Here is a 24,049-nt window from a genome sequence, read left to right as displayed (position 1 = left end):
GAAGAGATGGAGGGAACTATGAAACACCAGTATTTACACCTTTCACAAAGAGGGATATGGTATACGCAAAAGACCGCGTTTCTTTTATTTAGTAAGTTTTCTCTATTTCCCCACCCCATCCCTAGTACAGATTGAGGCTCATAAGAAAGTTGAAATCAGTAATTAGTTATGGAACATTTTATATATATATACATACACACACAGAGACACATACACACAGACACACATATATGTATGTATGTATACATGCGTGTATGTATATATATTTGGTCTGAGTTAAATGTATAAATGTCCAACTATAATTAGTTTTTTTAAAAAAGCACAAGCAAAGCCCAGCCAGTATTTCGATATTTCAAATATTTGTTAAATGTATAAGAAAAGCATTTCATTCACCTCCTCCAGTTTATTGAGATATAATTGACATATAAAATTGTATAAATTGAAGGTGTACAACATAATGATATGATATATGTATATACTAGGAAATGCATACCATAATAAATTTAGTTAACATGTACCACCTCACAGAGTTAATTTTTTTTTCTTGTGATGCGAAGTTTTAAGATCTATTCTAAGCAACTTTCCAATAGACAATACTGTATCGTTAACTACATTCACCATCCTCTGCATTACATTCCCAGAATTTATTTATCTTCCAGTTAGGAGGTTTGTACCTTTTGACCCCTTTCACCCACTTCCCCCACCTTCCATTTCATTCACATTTATATATTTGTTGAGTTATTAAGTGTATGGTCAGCCCTCTGCTAGATACTAGAGACATAAATAGGCAGGCACAATGACATGGTCCCTGACTTCAATGGTCTGTAATATTGTGTAGCAGGAATTCAAGTTGATTTAGAATGAGTTACTGCCTCTGGCTCTACTGGCAAGCTGAAGGTATCTCAGTGGAGAAAAAACTATATGAAAAGAAGGAAGGTGAAGAGAAGCAAAGGTAGACTGGTAGCACGTCATCAGTTATTATCCTAACTGTCATTCAGAGACATTTTGTGCCCCACACTGCCTATGCTCATGCTTGACCTAATTCTGAAAGGGAGTTTAATGGGGACAAAATTATGAATGACAACAGCATGGCTCATTGCCTTTTCATGAGCAGACTCAATGTGCCCCAAGGAGATTCGCTTTACTGGTAAAACCACATCTTCTGAGGACTAAGCAAATGTAAGGCTTTTGTTGCTTGTGATCCTGATTACTAAAAGCCAATCCTAGCCTTATGGGTTTTTTTTTTAATTAAATGCAATATTGCAATATTATAATTCAAAAGTTTTGTACTTTACAGCAATATTCTCATTCTATTACTTAAGTAGAACAAGAGGGAGGATGTTCATTTTTTTTTTTTTTTTCCAATGTGGCATAACTCATTCATAGGAGCTGTTTTTAATGGCTTGGGTATTTCACATACCTAATTGCAAACCACATAATATTACAATGAGTTTCTTTGAGATGAAGTGACCAGGGATCATTATTAATTTAGTGATTGTAATTTGAAATATTGCAAAAGGAGCAAACGTCAAACAAGGAACTCAATTTCTCAAATTATCTGTAATAAAATTTCACTGAGCCTATTTAAAATTTCTGAAGGAAATACTGAGTTTGATCCAAGAGAATGTAGGGAGGGTGGCATGGAAATTTTCCTAGTTTGAGCCAAGGAATTGGTCAAAAGAGAACTTGTAAAATAGATAATATTCTTGTTCTGACACAAGTTATGTGGAGATGGCTCCTTAATTTGGTTATAGTCCAGGGACTTGAAAATCATTATTTATCTCCTGAGTCATTAAGGGCTTCCACTAAGAGGCTCATAGTTCATCTTAGGAAACCTCAAGACAATGATTTCAGAGCCAAGTTCCATATAAACTACACCATGGGGTAACAGTGATAACCCAACGCAAGCAGTCACATAAACATCATTATGAATTTATAATTCTAGGAAGAAACATGTCATTCTCTGTATTTGCCAGGCTTTCTTATACAGACATTAATCCATCTGCTTGAAATTCTTTCTTCTGCTGAAATGGCTTCTCTCCTCCTGCCCTCTGTAAAGCTTCTTCTCATCCTTCCATTTCATTGCGTGCATCTCCTCTGGAGAGTGCTCCTTGGACCTTTCCTCATTGTATTCTCTGTTGGCATCTTCTAACAAACGCCAACAAAGCACTTTTAATGCTGCATTCCAGTTGTTTGATGGCATATCCGTTCTAGGCTGTGAGCAACCTGAAGACACGGACAGACCATTCTCTCAGTCTCCATAATTCCAATGCCTAGCAGTGACTGACACAGAGGAGGGACTCTGTACATCTTTATTGAATTGATTTTTTAAAATACCGAAAGTGAGTCAAACCAGATCAATTGGTATCAATTATAAAAACAGTCTTATCCTCAGGTTCTTCCTCCTGCACACCACTATGGGTAATGGTATACAGCCGATATTTTATAATAACTGTAAGTGGACATAACCTTTAAAAATTGTGAACCACTATATTGCACATCTGTAACTTACATGATATCACACAGCAACTCTACTTCAATACAAAAATAAAAAAAGACTGGCAGTAGGCCCAAACAACTCATGTTTATTTTATGAATTCTTGAACTTAAATCCATCCTAAAAGAAATTTGAAAATTTCTAAATGTATGCGTTAATACCCACATCAAACAACAAACAGAAGTTCTAATCTTCTTGTCTCCTTGCCCCAGCTTGATTTTCAAGCACCTTCCTCTCCTGCTACCATACACCAGAAATTTGACTAAAGACCACTCCTCCCTTCTCAGCAAGTCATTTCAAATGCAGTTATGAAAGAAAGCGCTCTCTTTGGGAACAAAGGGGTGAATTACCCCCATAAAAATCTCTTCTTGTCTATATTCGTGAAACTCATGCCCCATGTGAGCAAATGGCACCCTAGAACTTGAACAGTTAACCAATGAAATTTCTAGTCTTGATCCTTAATCATGACCTGTAACTACACATCTAAAAACTGAAATGGAGTAAACATGAAAGTCTTTCAACACCTAGAGAGAGGTTTCAGGTAAATATGAGGTACTATTCATGGACACCACACCTTAAATAATTTCCTCCTTTCAACAGAAAAGAAAATGAAGTAGAGCCCAACCCCAAAAAGCCTGCTGTTCAACTTGACCACCAGGTGACACCAATTATAGACTTAACCAGGTTAACAAAGCTATCTGGAACGATTAGGATGTTTGTTTATTCAGTGAATCCAGTTCAAATGAGATTTAACTGTAAATTAACTTGTGTCTATTTAAAATATAATTTTTGAGACTCTTCACTTACTGTGACTATAATAGCATCTGAGCCAAATCCCCCAAGGAAGACGTAAGCGCCCACCCCAACCAGACCCACTGGGAAATGAATCCTTTATGGAGCAGTTCTTTTCTGACCTCCAAATCTATCAAGCTATATCAATTGACAAGAGTCAATTCAGGCTTGGTCAGCTGAGCATTCCTTTTAATGGAGTACATACCCCTGTCAGGACAGCAAAGTTAAATGAGCAGGTACTGACGTCCAGCTGCACATGCTCGTTACCAACGCTATCACTTAGTAGCTGTCTCAAACTGGGCAGATTATTTAACCTCAGTTTACTCATCTGCAGAAGGAGAAGAATAACACTACCTAGCTCTTAGGACCATAAGAATTAGTCCAGAGATCACCGTTGCAGAGCACATGAGTGTTTGCATGAAATCCCTCCAGTGGAGTGCAAGTACTCTGCAGACTGGGGCCAGTGCCCAGCACACAGTGGGTGTTTACTGAATATTTGTTTTTTCTTTTTTCTTCTTTTTTTTTTCTTTTAATGGCTGCACACACACACACACACACCCGCCCCGGCATATGGAAGTTCCCAGGCTAGGGCTAGGGATCAAATCAGCTGCAGCGGCCAGCCTATGCCACAGCCACAGCAATGCCATATTCGTACTGCATCTGCAACCTATACCATGGCTTGTGGCAATGCCAGATCCTTAACCCACGGAGGGAAGCCAGGGATCGAACCCACATCCTCATGGACACTGTGTCAGGTTCTTAACCTGTCAAGCCACAATGGGAACTCCCCAAACATTTGTTAAATAAACATCTGTTATTTTTTCATGGTCTCTAAAGACACTTATATAATGTTTATTATATATTAAACACTGTTCTAGGTGCTTTACAAACATTCACTTAATCCTCAAAAGATCCCTATGAGGAGGGCGCTAACATTATCTTCTTTTTCAGAGGAGTAAACCGAGGCACAGTCTAGGTCATGTGTCTGAGGTCACTTTGCTTTTAAGAGGGATTCACACCCTGAGAGCATGCTCTGTGCAAACTTCAGTGTGTATAAAGTCCCCTGGAGAACTTGTTAAAAATACAAATTCCAGAGCCCAGCCTCTGATAGTCCAGCACAGGAGGTCGGTCAAAGGTGAGCTTCAGGAATTACCATTTCTTCCAGTAACCAGGAGGCTCTGGTTCAGGTGATCCTTTGCCCACACTTTGAAAAACACTGGACTAGGGTGATGACAAAACCCTACTTTGATTACCTCATGACTACGTAAAATAAATGGGAGAAGTGAGAATGAGACAAACTTGCGATGCTTAAATAATACCACTCATTCCAAAACAAGACTCCCGTTCCCTTCTGAAATTATGCTTGGGCTTTGATACACTTCTGGATGAAATGAAAGAAAAGGAAATACCACATATTTTCCTGATGGAGTAGCAGCAAAATACCGATACCAAACGGCTCAGCCAAGAGGCAGGGCAACCTGTACGTGTGCAGACAGAAAACCATTACGACTTTGACAAGAGGCATCTGAAGTACTGCCATTTCTTCATTGTAGAAAAATCAAGCCTTTCATTTAGTCATATTTAGAAACCAGCTGAAATTCCGTGTCCATTCTACATATTTAAATGGAAAAATGTAGAATATACTTGTATAACAAAGACCACATAATCAAGCTTGATTTTTGGCAGAATGAAAAATACATAATATTTCTTTGATTTCAAATGCTCATTTTTATGCTTTTAATGTTCTAAAACTGGAATTTTGTCAACCACAGAAACACAGAAGGCTACGAATTAGAGAAAAGCTTATTTGGAGTCTTAGGAATTGCAATTCGGGAGACACGGATTTGGGAAAAACCGAAAGAGCATCCTGGGAAAGGGAGTAAGTCAGGACCCGATAAAGGCAAAGCCAGAGGTTGTTAAAGTTGTCTGGCAAGAATTATCATTGACCCTGACACAAGAAGAAAACATTTATCCTTAACAGATAGGCTGTCATGAGTTATTTTCAGGTAAAGGCCCGATAAACAGATAGGCGGTTTCTGGAAGATTGTAGCCTCCATCCGGGCTGAGACATACCTAAGTCCTCAATGGCCTCCCAGCTTCATTTTAGCTCTTTTAGCAACACTGACTCCATTTTTATTTTCCTTTCACAGTATGTCTTACAATCAAGTGTCTTTATTAAATAAGGCAGTATTTTTCCCTCTCTATTCAAGACAGGATTTTAGAATTGAAGAACTATAGTAACTTGCTTTCGAATCAGTTTCAGTAATCAGATGGTACAGATTATTATATAAATATATATGTATATACATAAGCTTGATTTAATCAAAATATGCTTTATGAACATATATATATCTAAACCATTATTTTAAGTTAAAATCAAAATAAAACGGTTTGCAACTACTATTTTTGTTTTAAAAGCCAACCATGATCTATTTTTTAACATGTAGACCACGATTCAAATTTCAAAACATAGGGTAACTAGCCAAAAGAGGAGTTCATCCAACAGCATTTGCATTTTTCTAGTGGTGGACATTTACAAACTATAAATAATCTCTTAATCATATGTTCTCTCCAGCCCCCACACCTCTTCCAAAATCTATGTAGTAGATTCTCCTTAGATATGTTTTATCTAAGAAAAGTAGTGGTGGAACTGGTAGATACATTTTTTTTCTCTTTCTGATACTTTTTAATGCATCGGATGAGTCCCAATATGGAGTAACTAAAAAAAAAAAAAAAAAAAAAAAAGAAAGAAAGGGACTATGAGGACATGACATTCTGTAAATATTGTTCTGAAAACTCATTACTGAATCTTTGGGCTCTGTAAGAGCTTTATTAAACAGTGGATGAATAAGCGTATGAATGAATGCTTACAAGTTATGTTTAGAAAGGAGGAATTTAAGAGTCCCTAAATTTAAGATCATAATTAAATATAAGTGATATTTACAGAGCAGTAGCATCCTAAAAATTTATAAAGAAATTAACTGGTGCCAAAAACATGGACAGCAAAAGCAAAGTTTGTGAAGCAGAGGGGTGAGAACAAACTCCTAGTCCTACCCATTAAGAAATAGGATTAAGGAAGTACTTCTTTACTCATTCACTGTATTATTTCCTTCAACAAATATCCCTGGAGGACAGAGTCTACAAGCCATTTCACTCCTACGTGATCATGACGGCGACATGGCTGGCAGAGTTCTGTAAGGGCTGAAAGGCAGTGGTTAACCAGGTGAGTGAAGGCAGTGGGATGAGGGACTAGCATCACAGGTGACACGAACAAAAGGTCCCTGGACTAGAGGGGGAGAGAAAGGGAGGCATGTTCTTGAAGATGCAAGGTTTTTTGTTTTTTGGAGGGTTTTTTTGGCCACACCCACGGGATATGAAAGTTCTTGGGCCAGGGATCAAATCTGAGCTGCAACTGTAGTCTGTGCCACAGGTGTGGCAATGCAGGATCTGTGACCCACTGAGCTGGGCTGGAGATAGTACCCGTGTTGCCTCAGAGACAATGCCGGATCTCTCTCTGCTGCGCCAGAGAGAGAACTCTAAGTTTTTCAGTATAATTTGAGTGCAGAAAGGGAGCAGGGGTGAGGAATGCTGAAAGGTGATGCTTGGAGTTCCCATCGTGGCTCAGTGGTTAACGAACTCGACTAGCATCCATGAGGATGCGGGTTCAATCCCTGGCCTCGCTCAGTGGCTTACAGATCCGGCATTGCTGTGAGCTGTGGTGTGGGTCACAGACACGGCTCAGATCCGGCATTGCTATGGTTCTGGCATAGGCTGGGCGGCTACAGCTCCAACTGGACCCCTGGTCTGGGAACCTCCAAAAAAAGAAAAGAAAGGTGATGCTGAAAAGGCAAGTAGGGAAGGGACTTTGATTTGGAACCACCTGGGTAGCCACTCAAGCATTTAAAACAGGAGAAATTAATGATAAAGTAGACATTTATAGACATCCATCCCACTGGCTCAATTTGAATTATAGAGAATGCTATCACTTTCACTTTCTCTAGAGAACTACTCATTTTTATAATATTTAAAAATTTGCTATTGATGTATAGCTCCAGGTAACCCCGGCTAGCTTCAAAATACCAGACTTTTACCTTGGGCAGCATGATCTTGATAAAGAAGAAATCTCATACTCAAACAAATGAAACAGGGTACAAAATCAAAACAATAAAAAATGATTTGTTTCTTTTTTACTATGGTTCTTTCTTGAAACAAAGTAAAGCAAAGCAGAACACGGTATCATAACGCATCTTGAAAATGTAGTTAAGTTTTCAAGTAGGCTAAAACCTCTGAAAAGGGGATCGTATTTCAAAGGAAAAGCAAATAATCAGAGCACAGTCGAATAAAAGTGATTTAACAGAAGGTTTTGAAATACATGCATGATCTTCAAAAGTAGGTTAACTTACAGCTCTGGGATTTAACAAAACTATTTACCCTTCTTTGCTAATTAATTTTCAAAGCTCTTTCCAGTACATTTTCTCCCCCTTTTATCTCTTGTCACGATGCCTCCCCTTCATTAACACTAGGTTGCCGTTTTATTTACTCCTGTTGAGAGAGAACAAAAGTGGGGGAGCTTGGTGCTGGGGTACAGGGGAAGAGGGGTGAGGCGAAGCAGCATTTCTTCCAGCAGAACGGGACTGAAGCTGTTGGAAACATTCCATGGGGTTTGAGGTTCCCCATGACTTAGTGGTTGATGCACATCCAGCTCTTGGACGTAATTCCTTCCCTCTGACAGCAAGGAAACTCACTCAGAACAGGACGGAGCGCAGGGGCTCCAAGCGTTTGATGGCGGCGCCAAGTTATCTTGGTTATCAGAAGACGTCCCTAACTTTATTTCACCGCTTTTAAAGTTCTTTCCAGAATGCGTATGAGGGGCATTTACTAACTTATTAACTCAACGGATACCTACTGATGCCTATACGAATCACTATTCCAAATGCTCCTCTCCTAAACTTTCATTTCTGACACCACAAGGCTTATGTGCTCTTTTTTTTTTTTTTTTTTTGATAAAAATCATTGCTAGCTCTAAGTGATACATGGAGGAATAAGAGGTACCTACCATAATTCATTCTGTTAGAAATAAAGTTGCCATCTGAGTTGAACCATAACATTGACAAATAGCTCAAATCAGGTATGAAAAGTCCCTAGGCTCTAAGAACCACCAGACTTTATTTTAACCAGACTGAAGATGCTCTCATCCATATTGAGGGGATGTGTTTTTCAGAATGAAGATTTCTGGCCATGAAAGCTTATAAAAAGGAGATTTCCAGAGACAAAATTCAACTCCCATTCAAGTTCCATGGGGATGGCCCATAAGGCTACATACTGACTGAATCAACACAAGGAAAGAGTCCCCTTGACAGGTATGCACCTATAATGGAAACTCATGAGCCTGGCAGAGCCGAATACTCGAAAATATTTCTATCATGTAACCAAGCTTCTCTCTTTTGATTCTCTGTTCAATTGCAAACTTGATCATTTGATTTCCTCAGCGGCTGGCATATGGGGAAAAATATATTGGTCAAATTAATGTTAATATTTGGTCCACTTGGCAGTTGTGAATTTCATTGTGCATTCAATACTTCCAGTCTATGTATCAGTAGTTTGGTTGCTTGATTAGATGAGTGGTTGTTCCCAAATCCAATCAGTTCCTAAACACTGGTAAATTCAAAATCTGAGCCTTTTAGGCTCAGAACCAGTTTCTGACCTTCAGTGAGCTCAACAAGGTAAATACTACCTGGTGAGACACAGCAGTGGCTGCTGCTTATAATGTCTCAGGCTCATCGCTTAAAACATCCAACACCAAACATATATAGAGGTGTTTTAAGATGATATCTCTTTCTCTCCCCACTTTGGCTAGCAGAATCCTGGTTCAAACAGCTGATTAATTCACTGAGGGTGGCGGGGGAGGATGCTAAGTGACATAAAGGAGCTGACTTAGTAGGATCAGTTCTAGTTTTAAAATAATATTTTAAAATAAAAGGGTTCCATTTCTATCTCCTCCCCAACTCACATACTCAAAGCTATTATTATTTATTCTTTTGAGTGAATAAAAATTTGAGGGCAAGTTTTAATTACTCGGGAAAATGAACATTTGATGGAACGAGGAGGCTAGATGTTAAATTCTCTAAATTTACTTTAAAATATTTTGAATGTTGTGATGTGTAGAAGTTAACTTTATGGAACCCCTGGGGCTGGGAGTTGGGGTAAGTTAGAAAATATTTTTAGTACTCTAATCATATGTACATACTTCAAGGATGGTTTGCTAACATCTGATCAGATTTCTGAGGCAGCTTCTATAAGTTTTAACATTCCAGATCCAAGTCTTCACTAGAGAGGTTCTTAACTGCATACAGGATTTCAGGAATAAGTTTTAATGGGTAAAATGAATGGTGCCTAAGATCTGAGAATTGTCTAGAAATATCGCACAAGAACTTCCCTTGCAAGAGATTATACAGATCCCTGGGCTAAGTGATTTCAGTTTAGTGCTGGATTGCATCACTTAAGGACGCTATAGATTTTACTCAAGGATCCCGACTGGAATTCTGACTAAAGGTCTAGTTGAATCCTGCTTCTGGAATACTACTAAATTCTGTCTTGAATGAGTGTTTCGTGAAAAATATTTGAGTGTTCATAAAAGGCCTGGGACTTCCCTGGAGCGGAAAAAGCAGAGCAGATGATGTTTGAGGGCTGGCTTGCTCATAGCTGTATGCTCTGTGGCAGACAGATTTGTTCTGACACTTGCTTTGATTTGACATGGCTCCTGGTTATGAAGGCGTGGACAGAGGACACCTAGAGACGTCTCTACCTTAACCTTAGAAGCTTAGGTTCCTCCAGTATCTCACAGTTGTGAATGGCCACCTAGGTCAGTTCAGAACTCCAGGGCCCCCAATAACAATATGCCCATCTTGCATGATGGAGGATAATGTGAGAAAAAGAATGTATATATGTATGTATGACTGGGTCTCTTTGCTGTGCTGTAGAAAATTGATAGAACACTGTAAACCAGCTATAACGGAAAAAATTAAAATCATTAAAAAAAAAAAAGAATACATCCACCTTATAGTTTTAACCACACAGCCAGAACCTGTTCTTATTAACTGCTGGAAAGGCATGGACTATTGAGCATCCAGGCATTATACTAATTCTATTTTGTTGTTGAGATATAGGAGTCAAATTTAACAGGTTAGCCACCAGAAAGCTCTTCCTTTCTCATTTTTAATGGCTCCAACTCTTTTCAGGAGTCACTATTTTCTTTGTTTGTTTTTTATTTTGTTTATTGTTTTTATTAAAATATAGTTGATTTACAATGTTGCACCAAATTCTGTACAGTAAAGTGACTCAGTAATACATATAAGTATGTCTTTGTCTTTGTATTAATTTTCTAGGGTTGCTGTAACAAAGCACCACAAACTTGGTGGCTTAAGGAACAGAAATTTATTCTCTCACAGTCTGCAGGCTAGAAGTCTGAAATCAGGTTGTTGGCAGGGTCATGCTTCCTCGGACACTTCTAAGGGAAGATCCCTCTTTTGCCTCTTCTATCTTCTGGCAGCTCCAGGTGTCCCTTGACTTGTGGCAGCATAACTCCCATCTTTGCCTCTGGCATCACACGCATCCCCATGTGTGCTTCTCTCTAGGGCCCTCCTCTTCTCAAAAGGATGTCAGTGATACTGGAGTAGGGTCCATTCCAATGACCTCATCATAACTTGGTTACATCTGCCAAGATCCTTTTTCCTAAATAAAGTCACCTTCACAAATAGGCAAAGGGTTAAGACTTGCACACATCTTTTTAGAGGGACACAACCAGGGACCGTCCTCCAAGTATGAAAACTTTAAAAGCACAAAGTAAAGTAAGAAGGACAACAGTTGCCTGGGACACTTAATTTATGTGACATCAAATTGCCAGCCTATGGTCATAACTGTAATATATACTATCTATGATACCTTTATTATTACGATGCTCATTTTCTTCTTTTTAAGAAAGCCATACATCTGTTATTTCACTTCATTCCTACAACAAATGCATGACCTCTTTCACAAATGAAGAAGGCCTTTAGGATCACATTTCTTATTTTCTAGTTAATGACATAAGATTCCATTCACTATATTATCAGCCATCTCACTTTTCACGGCTCTGTCTTCCCCAGGAATTATCAAACAGCCATGCAGCTGACATAGCTGGAGGGAAGGAGTCAATCCAACTTTAACATCCAAGTGGGGAGAATACTGGACAGTTCAGTCAAGGATGCTTTTCTTCTCACTGCCACACGGTGTCACTCTTGAGAACTGGTGCCGCCTGGCAGTGCTCATCCCTCCCAGGACACTGTGGATCTTTCTGAAGGAGGAGCTCATTCTCTTCGGCCAAGTCAGCCTAAGGGAATCCCCAGCTGAGCTCCCAACTTCGCAGCACTTAGCCCTCATTTTCAGGCCCTACAAGTCACTCTCGTGTTACCATCTAACCCAAGAAGGCTGTTGAGCCCAACGATGCCTACCTCCTCCTCCCTTGATGGCGATTCCTACCAAGAGCTTTAAAGGGCCCAGAAGAATTTCAAAACACACCATATAACTTGTTTGGTTTTTGCAAGTCACCTAAGTTTGCTGGGATTGCCTCCTACTACAAATACAAGAAAGAAATTGGAGGTATGTCATCAGAGGGCCTAGAAATCCAGAAACGCAAAGACAGAGGCCCGATCCTCAAGTCAGACCTCCTTGGGGCTTCTGCTCCCAGGACAGCGGTGCCACCTCAGAGCCACACCCAGAGGCCATGCCAGGCCCCAAAACACTGTGTAGGAACTGGCTCAGCTGCTCTCCACTTCAGGACTCAGAATCTCACTTTTATTTTCCGAAGAGCTCGCTCATTCTCAGATCTGCCAGTTTTCCCTTTTTAAAGCCTGGAAAACCATACCCCTTTTCATGCCAGATGAAGTTGTTTTCTGTCTTCGCTGCATGCAGAGGGTCTCAGTACTAGTCCTTGTTGTAGACAAAAGGGCCAGTTGCCCTATCCCTGCCCTTCTGAACACAGCTATCTTCTCTGATGCAAGATGCCCTTCCCCACCACGTGGGGGCAGCACCTCTCGGTAAATCCAAGATGTCTTCCTTGCACCGTCCTTTACAAAGTGAGGAAAAAGAAAACTCATAATCTTCAGCAGGGTCATGAGCTGTAAAGACGATAATGATACCTGATGCGGCAAACTGTCAGAAGCCACATTGGTCATCCACTCTGTTAGGCTTGAGAGGTTAGAAGGGGACGGAGCCATGTGATTCCTTTCCCACAACCTCACTACTCACTCCAAGGCCATGGAAAGTCAGTCTTAGACAGGAGCTTGCCCTTTATGCAAATATTTATTAGCCAGCAGACAGAAAAAGTGTTATGCAGACTGTTCTGTAAGCATGCTTAAGACCCAGCTCTTGTCCTTTCAGGAACTCTTGTCAAACCCTGTCAAGAAAAACTCATTTTGAAAAAAGGCAACACTATTCTGACTGCATTTTGTTGAAACGTCTTGTAGGACTGAGCCAAGTTCTGTGCTGAGTTCTGAGCTGAGTCTCTGTAAGACAAGACTGGAAGGGTTCTATGCTTAAAGCTCAACTCCGAGGAGCTAGATTGCTGGATTGGCTCATTCATCACATGCACTTTGTTCATACCTGGGGTCTTTTTAGCCATTTCTTGAACTGTACTCATTTTCACAATAAATACTGGGTTTTTAACATCAGTGTTAACAAAGTGTCTAATGCAAACTTACACGGCATTTTTTGAGTTGCCTCTCAGCCACCATTATGATACGAATTCAAAATCAAGGTCCTACAGATGCTAACTAACCACAGACAGAGTTCATATTTTGATCGAGGAAGTGCAAATAACTATGAATTTCCTTAGTATGTGGATAAAAGTTAACTTGCATACATTTCTTCACATGATTTAAACTATAGTAGTTTAAAGAAAAATATGGGCAATGGAGTACTTTATATCTACAGTTTAGTCTTATTTTTTTTGCAGGAACCAGAAGCATAACATCATCTAGGAGACAGCCAGTGATCTAGCATCTCAGGGTTTACCCCACAAATGCTGAGTCAAAATCCCTGTGAGTTGATTGCTCAGTAAAGTTCCAGAAACATTGGTCTAGACCAGGAGTATTTCTTTGGAAAATAAAGTTTACAAAACTTTATTATTTGTCTTTATAAATAAAGTTTTATGGCAACATGGCTATATCCATTCTTTTATGTATTGACTATGGCTGATTTTGCTCTTTAACAACTGAATTACTAGTTACAGTCCACGAATCCTAAAATATTTCATATCCGGACCTTTATTACAAAAGCATGTTGACCCTTGGTCTAGACAAGTGCTTTTTAAAGTATCTGTGTCGATGGCCATAGTTTTTCTATGTTTGTTTGTTCTTAGTTTTCAATCCACAGCAGACCAATTCTTTTATTTGAATAAAGATGAATTACTATAAGACAAAAACCCATCAAAATATAAGCCATGATTTTCAAAATATTAGATTTGATACACATAGAATTACTCTAATTGCTAAAAACATTTAAGTGCTTGCTCTTGCTGATCAGTCATGGCCTGTGGACAGTCTGAGCAGCTCTCAGGTTAGAGGAGCACAGCTGACTCCTTGTATTTTTCGCAGCAGTTCTCTGAACCTGGTTTTCGACAGCTTTTGTAGTCACAGGACAAGGAAAGCTAGGAATTATAAATGTTTCCTAAGTAGAGGATTCCATCTCTCTTTGATAAGGTATTTCTTTTAAGAACTTCAGCTGATGTTTTATTTACTGCCCTCTTTACAGCTGCTAGTTCCCATCTGCCTTCTTATTTCAGAAATGTATGCAGCGGCTGCTGCTACTTTGCATTAAGTGGTGCTCACCAACTTACCCCTGAGCTTTCAATTTTAAATATAGTATCTGTGCTCACTCTGCTAAAGGGACAAAACCCTCGGAAGATCTCCCTGCATGCAGGCAGAGTGCACTACATTCTGTGGCCTCATCGACATGCAGAGCAAATGCTAGACTCCAGAAAAGAAAGAGAAACAAGACCACACTTTCCAGACTCCCCCTAGAAAAACTACCTGCAGTCTGGGAAACTAAAAAGCCTCCAACTCCCCTTTATTGGCTGCTGTCCTGTTGCTAAGCAACGAGCTCTCAATAGCTCTTGGCCGGTTTCCACAGCCAGGCTGTTAGGAGTCAGGCTTGTCTCCAAGTCCCCACGAGTCCTCCGCTCTGACTCCTGCCTTCTCTCCCTTCCGTTCAGTTGCTCTGAGGAGACTGCCTGATTCTGGATCCCTGACCTATAGCCCAGTAGGGCTATGTCCCCTGGGATGCACAGATGGACGAGAACTCCACCTGATATATGCCCCTGTGTTCGCAGCCTAGAAGAAACGCTGCAGGCCATCACGCTGCATTGTGCACTGACCAAATGCCTTCCTGCAGAGCTCTTGGAATCTCAAACCCGCACATGAAACCGACTGAGAGTGTGTGGAGAACTGGGATAGAAAGCACACTGGATCAGAGAGGCACATCTCCTGCCCGCACACAACTGCTCTCTACTTTTTGCTTCTCAAGGACATGAAGAGAGCTGTCCATTATCTTAGAGCATAAGCTCCGGATGCCCAGAGAGTGTGCCCGTGTGCACTATCTGTACAGCACAAACCACTAGGTAGGCACAGAAATAAAAGTTAAATATTAATAAACGTCACTTTTGAAGACATGAAAGAGCAAAAGATCAGCTGCCAGTAAACATGCCATAATGAGAGTCAGTGAATCTCAAGCATGTGTCGTTCCATTTATCACCAGATGCAGGAACAAGAAAAATTTTTGGTCCAGGATCTCCCCCTGCCAACCCCGCACACATCACAGGTGTGAGCATAAATCGGCCCAAACGAAAAATCCAGGAAAGAGAAGGAACTGAAATCACATAATTTTCCCGACAAAAGTGAAGGCGGGAACAAGATGAGAGAAACTGAGCTCATTACAGCAGTAAAATGCAACCGTTCATTAAAGGCTCACAGAGTGCCAGGCCATTTATCTTTAATCCTGGATGGTACTTAAGAAGCTAGGTAAGTAAATCCAGTCTCATGTTAAAAACAAGGACATGGACTTTAAATTAAGTGTCTTGTCCAAGTGGGAGTTTTTAAAGGGCAGAGGCAGGATTTGAATCCAGCTCTGTTTTGGTTCAATGTTCTTCCTACCAATTACAACACATCTATCAGTGCCTCTCTGGTGAATCCTAGTGCTTAGGAAATTGTAGAGTCTCAAAAACAGAGTTTAAAAAAACAAATAACAAAAGTCTCATGACCATCAATATCTGTGACCAGGATAATGGGGGGGGGTAGGGAGAGTGGGTATAAATACATCACAAGAATTTGAAACTTCCTTTGAAGGTTTTTGTGCTCTATTTCTCGGGGTTTCATCCAGCATTTCAAGTGTTACATACACTAAAATGATACCTTCTGAGGATGGATCGAGCACATGTTGTTTTCTAGTCCTGCCTTACTTGTACATCAAAGGGTAAACATTTCGAGCTAAATTATTCAGTGAGATTTTGTATTCATCTATTGCTGCTGAATTCTAATGAGAGCATGGTTTATCATTTGCTTTTACAACAGAGAAGAAAGCTATTGGCAGAGTCTCTGAGAAATGCCTTTTCTAGGTCACTAGCCTTTAAATATTTTGAACTATCAAGCAAGAAGCAAATATTTATGAAGTATCAGTTATGTACCATCACCACTAGGGAGTGTGTGTGTGTGTGTGTGTGTGTGTGTGTGTGTGTGTGAGAGAGAGAGAGAGAGAGAGAGAGAGAGAGAGGGAGAGAAAGAGAGAGAGAGAGAGAGAGAGAGAGGAGGTGAATTTGAGGACTGAGAGCATGGAAATTCACACAACAGAACGACCTGTCACCAAAGAATGAATATTTAGCTGAAGAAATGACACCTGTGCTTAAAAAATCAAACAACCCTTCAAGGCAATAAAGAATGAGCGATTTTTTAGGAATGACAGGATATTGATTCTCCCTTGTCCCCTTGAACCTCTCCCTTTATATTGCTTCTTCCCGTCACGTTTAAACTTTTCAAAGTCACTCCATAAAAGAAAACTTTCCTTCAAACTTATGTCAGCATTCAGCTGCCACTTTATTCCTCTTCTGTCCTTTACAGTTAAGCCTCTCGAACCAGTGTCTACCTGAGAATCTCCAACCATCCAATCTGGTAACATCCCACCAGTTATCTCAGGTCATGAGCCCTGAATATCTCTCTCCATCTCAGCATCTTTTCATCTTTTGTTACAATGTTCCACTTCTTTCTTGAATTTTTTTTTTTTTTTCGTCTTTTGTAGGGCTGCACCCACAGCATATGGAAGTTCCCAGGCTAGGGGTTGAATCGGAGCTTTCAGCTGCCAGCCTACGCCACAGCCATAGAAATGCCAGATCTGAGCCGTGTCTGTGACCCAAACCATAGCTCACAGCAACCTGGATCCTTAACCCACTGATCGAGGCCAGGGAATGAAGCCTTATCCTCATGGATACTAGTCAGGTTCATTACCACTGAGCCACAAAAGGAACTCCCCTTCCTTGAATATTTCCTGTGCCCATCCCCACTCCCAGTTCTTGAACATCTCCTTCCCAGCCTCTTTTGCTGGCTTCTTCTTGAACCAATTTTCAAACACTGGCATTCCTGAGAGAATTTTCCCTTTCTGAGTATACTTTCCACCTCTTAGCCACTCACATGGATTTAATTATTCTCCAACTCTCTGACTCTAACTATACATGAATTATTCCAAAAGTCTGCAAATCACCACAATGGTCTCTAAATATGTGTAGGTGTGTGTATGTACCCCATTTTTATTTCCATAATCATGTCACCTGGAAAAGCACTAATGAGTGGTTGAAATTAACAAACCACAAACAAGCAAATGATCGTGTTTTTAAAATGTCCGAAATTAAGCTTTCTTCCACTCTTGTTTAGATTTCTTAAGCTAAAAACTGATGTATGAAGATATGTGCATGCCTTCTTTCTTTTTGTTAAGGCTGCATCTGAAGCACATGGAAGTTCCCAGGCTAGGGGTCAGATTGGCTGCAGCTGCAGGCTTACACCACTGCCACGGTCAATGCTGGATCTGAACCACATCTGTGACCTATGCCACAGCCTGTGGCAACACTGTATCCCTAACCCACTGGGTGAGGCCAGGGATTGAACCCGCATACTGATGGACACTATGTATGGTTCTTAACCTGCTGAGCCACAACAGGAACTCTGAAGCTTTATTTCTACTTAGAAACTTATTTACATTTAGTATTATTATGTATAAATAAATAGTAATGTGTTGGAATCCTCAAAAATGCTATTTTAGTGGAAATCTTTAATTGTATTATTACATTAATTAATTTCCTTTCTTCTTATTTTATTTATGAAAAATGTACAATTAAATGTGAGTCCAGTTCAAATCCCAAATTCTGAATATAGTCTAAAGTATTTTTTCTTTTTTCTTTTTTTTTTTTTTTTTTTGGTCTTTTTGTCTTTTGTTGTTGTTGTTGTTGTTGCTATTTCTTGGGCCGCTCCTGCGGCATATGGAGGTTCCCAGGCTAGGGGTTGAATCGGAGCTGTAGCCACCGGCCTACGCCAGAGCCACAGCAACGCGGGATCCGAGCCGCGTCTGCAACCTACACCACAGCTCACGGCAACGCCGGATCGTTAACCCACTGAGCAAGGGCAGGGACCGAACCCGCAACTTCATGGTTCCTAGTCGGATTCGTTAACCACTGCGCCACGACGGGAACTCCTCTTTTTTTTTTTTTTTAGGGCTGTACCTGTGGCATATGAAAGCCCAAGCTAGGGGTCCAGTCAGAGCTGCAGCTTCGGGTCTATGCCACAGCCATAGCAATGCCAGATCTGAGCCATGTCTGTGACCAACACCATAGCTCATGGCAATGCAGGATCTTTTAACCCACTGAGCGAGGCCAGGGATTGAATCCAAATTCTCATGAATAGTAGTTGGACACTTAACCCCTTGAGCCACAGTGGGAACTCCCCAAGGTATTTTTCAACTCATTGTTACAATAATTTCCACATGGTTACCAAACACATTTACATACATTATCTTTTGATCCAGCCAATAATTCTATGAGGGAAGTAGGAGAATAATTATTATAACGCATATTTTAAATAATATAACTGATATTGAGAAAGTTTAAAACATATGTTCATGGTCATACAGAGAGCAAATAGAGTAGATGAACTTGGCAACTAGGTCTCCTGGCTTTAAATCCATCTATCTCTCAAATATACTACCTTGACTTTCTAAATAAAATTATTTTTTGGTATAGATCACACCAAAATATAATCAAATTCAAGTTCAAAATGGCCAGGGAATAATATTTTACCGATGGAGAGAGTCATGTAACAACCTGGAAAAAAATGAAAAACCAGTTAAAAGTCTAGCCAGCATCCACAAATCCATTCTCAAATTTTATAGCCAAGCAAAAGCTTGCTGCCTTGGAGGGGAACAGAAAGAGGCTGAGGTCTTTGTAAGATGGGTAAAGAAACAATGCCACAGCTTTGCTAAAACCAACTGCTAATAACAAGGTTTTCTGGCAGCAGAGGTTAGTATTTGATGTGAAAAGAGATTTTCTTCCCAAGTATCATTTCTCAGCATAGTTTGTGATTCTCAAGTTTTACGTATTTTAATGAAAGTTACAAACTGTGAGTTTTTCATAATTTTACATTCTGCTCATTTTCTTTGTGGCTCTTCTCAAGTCCAAAGGATTGAAAAGGTAAATAAAAGAAAGCAAACCAAGATTTCCTTTTTTTTTTTTTTTTTTTTGTCTTTTGTCTTTTTAGGGACGCACCCACAGCATATGGAGGTTCCCAGGCTAGGGGTCCAACCAGAGTTGTCGCTGCCAGCCACAGCCACAGCCACAGCAACGCAAGATCCAAGCCACGTCTGTGACCTACACCACAACTCAGGGCAACGCCAGATCCTCAACCCACTGAGCGAGGCCAGGGATCGAACCTGCAACCTCATGGTTCCTAGTCGGATTCATTTCCACTGTGCCATGACGGGAACTCCAAACCAAGATTTTTAATTTAACGGTTATAAATTAAATGCAGTATTTTAAATCTTCACACTTTTAAAAATAAGGTGAAGAAGTAACGTCTGACTCAATGCTCCCTACACCTGGGAGCTGCAGGGGAGAGACTCCCAGTGAGGAAAGAATCTTAGGGTACTTATGGCCAAGTTCAAAGATAAGGGCCTAAGCACTTCCCTCGGCAAGAGTCTGTGTTCCCAGACACTACGTGCTGTCTATCACAATAAATACCACTGCATCACTGAGTCCAGAACCCACAGGAGCTGAAATAAAACTAAAAGCTCTGGTCTGCACATTTCACATTGACCTTTTTGAATAAAATAAAACCTGTTTTCTGCAGCCCTACTGTATTTCTAGTAAAGATTTCAACAGTGCACAGAAGCCAAGATTTTCTTTCTCTTCCTCAAATACCATCATAATGACCCCAAATGATCACCAAACATAAAGCCACTAAATGTTTGATATCAGGCACAAATACAAAGCTCCGGAAATACTGTGGCTCAGTTAAAAAGATACAGGAGGAAAATTTTTAAGAATTTAAAATTTCTATATATTGGTTGTTTTCATGATCTTCTGAGATGTATAAGGTTATATTTGCTGGGTCATTTAAAACATAAAGAAAGAGTGGTCATCCATTACAAGAATAATCTGGCACAAGATCAAACAAGCAGCAAACCACAGGTGATCAGTTAGAAACAACTTTAACTATGAAATTAAATGTATTTGTATACAGGGGATTGGAAAACATCAATGGCTGAAATGAAAGCTCAAAGGGAGAAAAAATTTTAAGCAAATTCTGTTTTGGAAGCCCACTTACATTGTGAGCTGCTTGCAGAAAGTGACTATGTGCTATAGGTTAAATCCTTAGTACCTGAAGCATAGTACACAGTAAATGTCTGTTGAATTCTTTTATCTTTAAGGAGAAAGGTTGTGCTTGTCTAGAAATAGAAAAATCTCCTCAGTCTAAATTTGGCTGGGGTTGTAGACTGCAGGTTTCAGGAGGCATCCTTCAAAATATATTCATCTATTTCCATATTTTCATAACTGATATTCAAAACATCTTAGTGAATCATACAGAATGTCAGGGACTAACAGTCCAAAAATTAGAAATTCTCTTTTTTTTTTTTTTGTCTTTTTATGGCACGTGGGGGTTCCCAGGCTAGGGGTCGAATCGGAGCTGTAGCCTTCGGCCTACGCCAGAGCCACAGCAGTGCGGGATCTGAGCCGAGTCTGCAACCTACACCACAGCTCAAGGCAACGCCGGATCCTTGACCCAGTGAGCAAGGCCAGGGATCATACCGCAACCTCAGGGTTCCTAGTCAGATTCGTTTCCGCTATGCCACGACAGAAACTCCTAGAAATTCATTTCTTATTACACTAGAAGATGAGAGACAAAAGGAATCAGAAAGAATAAGGAAATTCACTGGGAAGGGACAGAGGTAGAGAAAAATGAGAAGGAGACAAAAAGTTAAAAGTTATGGACTACAAGTAAAATGCACGTAAGACAATAAGAATTCGTGAATCACTAAGCAGGAGCCAAAACAACATGACTTTAAGAATTAAACCCATTTTCAAAAGTAGTTTATCTATAATATAGGTTTCTGGACCTATTGATGGATTTCAATTCACTTATTCCCAGAGCATCACTGCCACTACTACACCGATTACATCCAGGTCACGAAGCCTGACCTTCAAACCCAGGGTTTCTACTCTCCAACGTCCTCACCAAAAAATTCCATGAGTATTTCTTAAATGTAACATTATTAAAGCTGACACAGTTTCACCAGATGCACCAGTCCTCCTTTGTTCCTTTCTGAATAGTGGCATTGTTATTATTTCAGGCATACGAGGCTAGAGAATCAGCGTGATCTTTCTCTCCTCTTAATCTTCACCTTCAATTAGTCACGAAGCCCTACTACTTCTACCTGTACAAAGTTTCCATAGCTGCCCCCACCTCTCCATCCCCTCTGCTACCATGAGCCTCGTATCCCTGCCCTCATCCTTTCCCATCTGCACCTGACCAGTCTTGAGAAATGCCCCAACCTTTAGAGGTTTATCACTTTCCTACCTCATGATTCAGGGTCAGTGCATGATATTTAATTCCTGCACAGACTATTCATATTTATGGGTCAATGTCTTTGCTTTCATCTTTTCCTCTGCCTGGAATGTTCTTCTTGAGGCACAATTCTACTAATATCTCAAATTTTTATGTATTCTTACAGTATAATCTATTCTTGTCTGTTTTCTTAAACATTTTGATCTATGCTTCTCTTAAAGCATTTTCCCCACTCCGCTTTATACCAAAGTTACTTGTTAACATACCTATCTCTGCCAGTAAATTCTGAGTGGTTTAAGGGAAGTGATGGTGTTTATTATGTTTAAATCTCCCAAAGAGTGTTGGAAAGCACCTGACTTGTAGCAGGCACTCAAATATATTGATTAGTTATACTTTCAACACCAAGATGATTTAAAACTGAAGGCAATAACAGGCTATATAGTTTCAAATTGAAAGGTATATTGTATTTGGAAAAAGTAAATCATTCTAATAATGAGTATAAAAATAGAATGATTTGCACTGACATCTATGTTAAGTATTAAAAACACAGAATTATCCTATCCAAGACATGAGGTTTTATGCAAAAGTTACTTGTCTTCAATAATCATAATGGCTGACATTTATAAAATACATGCTATGTACCATGCACATATATTAAATTATTCGATCTTCAAAACCACCCCATTTACTAGATAAGTAAACTAGGATTTGGAGAAGTTAATTTTCTTGATGTCCTCAAGATATCAAGATATAAGGGAAGGGTCTGAGTAAAAGAATAACATACAGAGAAAAATCACATCATATCTTACTGGTTTTTTCTTCTTAATTTATTAAAGTACTTGATGTCACTGTGTTAAGAAAGCCACAATGGATTTCCACTGCCAGTTTGTTCAATGGATTCTTGCTCTTTTAAAAATAAAAACTTCTAAATCACATGCTGCCCTAAATATATGTTTAAGGACTACTCCTGCCTAGCCCATTTCAAAGTAAAAGTTCAAAAATTTTATAAAATATTATGATAATCCAGTTGCTTAAGGAAATGTTTGATTCAGAGTATAAATTTCTAATCTTAGGTGAATTTCCTGGAGTTCAAAACACTATGTTTTGGGGGCATTTATATGCATTTCTACCATTGCTCCTTCAAAGCCAAGTACTACTGCTGGGATAAAATGACCCCAAGCGTTAAAGTAAAATGAGAATAATGTTAAATGATTCTTCATCTCATAAAAGCAGTGCTCACAACCTGCCCATATCTAATTCTACATAAGCTCTGTGTTTGACTCAAGGCAAACATCTGTAGTAGAACATTAGCTAAAGCGTTTCTCAAAGAACGCCCAGGGAGCTTCAAATCTTCCATCGGGCAATAACAGAAGCATGAATTGTGTTCCAGACTTTCAGCCAAGGAAACTGGAATGGAGAAACAGTGGCATTATCCAGTCCTGAAGTACAGTGGTTTCAGCATAATTTAATATTGAAGCCCTGGGAGAGAAGTGAGAGGAGCAAACTACATACACTTGCGAGAGACTGGCATCCCTGACATGACCCCCATCAAGTGTACACCTTGGACAGTCCATCATCTTCCAGGGGCAGGACTCAGTTAAACAGACAATAGGACAGAACTGAAGCATCATCATGTCCACATCCTCATTTATCCTCAGCTTCCCCCTTTTCACAAATCCCATTCTTTTTCTCATTGCTCATGATACCATCAACAAAAATAGTTCCCTGTTTGAAAGAAGAAATTTTTTTTTCTAAAATGGAAATGGTTAGAATCTACTAAAATATAATAACTAAAAGTATTCATATAGGCTTTACTAAGTCTTTACTGCACATCTTAGCAATAGAATAATGGATCCATAAACACTGTTTCTTTTGCATGTAGAATTGCCTCTTTGAGTAGAAGAAATCTAAGGACATCTAGGAACCAGCCCACCAGAATACTCCTTACATTTTGACTGTACTTTACCATTGACCAAATTCTTTCATACATATTCAGCTTAGCTTCCTAACAACCCTATGAGTAAGAAGGCAACATTACCATCACTGTAATTTAAAGAGATGCAGAAGTTGAGGCTTAAGATGTAGTTTTCTTAGGTCTCATATGGGTGAGCAGAAAATAAAGGAATAGAGCCTACATCTCCTGAGGCAAGATGCACACAAACAAGCATGAACTATAGAGAAAGCAGGATGTGTTTATCAGCATAGCAGGCTCAGACCAGGGAAATAATAAGAAATAGAGAGTCAGGACTGTGGCCAGGTCTAGTCAGAGTTGGGTGATCTATTATTTTTGAACTATTTTGATGATGGGAGGTCACTGACCAAAACCAGATAGACTGCCAGTTACTTCTCCCAGAAAGAGGTGTTTATTTAGGATCAGCAGAGAATTGCAGTTTGGATTCTGTGAGCCAAGTGCAAGTCCCTGCACAGCAAGGGAGTGAAAACACTTGTATAGAGGGGGAAAGGAATCTAGGCTTTTCATTGGCTGAGTCTTTGCCAGGAAAGGAGTCTTTCCTCTTCTTGCTGGGTTCTGCTCTCATTGTAAGGCATGAGAGTTTCCCCTTCTAGTCTTCCAGCTCTGTTTAAGTGAAGTTTCTATTTTTTTTAATAGGGGATATTGTGATACTGTGATTTA

General features: G+C 39.8%; 2 long non-coding RNA genes across 3 annotated transcripts in view; one reads left to right on the top strand and one right to left on the bottom strand.

Moving 5' to 3' along the window:
• The window catches only part of LOC100514329, a 243,374-nt gene that overhangs the window by 174,868 nt on the left and 44,457 nt on the right, over nucleotides 1-24,049 (bottom strand). The gene's annotated exons all lie outside the window — the stretch shown is intronic.
• On the top strand, nucleotides 6,449-13,387 carry LOC110257588. Its single transcript, XR_002340409.1, has 3 exons — nucleotides 6,449-6,512; nucleotides 8,511-8,649; nucleotides 11,434-13,387. It is a non-coding gene; the product is annotated as an uncharacterized LOC110257588 (long non-coding RNA).

The sequence above is a fragment of the Sus scrofa genome, chromosome 18 (assembly GCF_000003025.6).
Source record: "Sus scrofa isolate TJ Tabasco breed Duroc chromosome 18, Sscrofa11.1, whole genome shotgun sequence".
Lineage (NCBI taxonomy): Eukaryota > Metazoa > Chordata > Mammalia > Artiodactyla > Suidae > Sus > Sus scrofa.
Note: the sequence above shows the minus strand (reverse complement) of the source record. Positions and strands in the feature narration are given on the sequence as shown.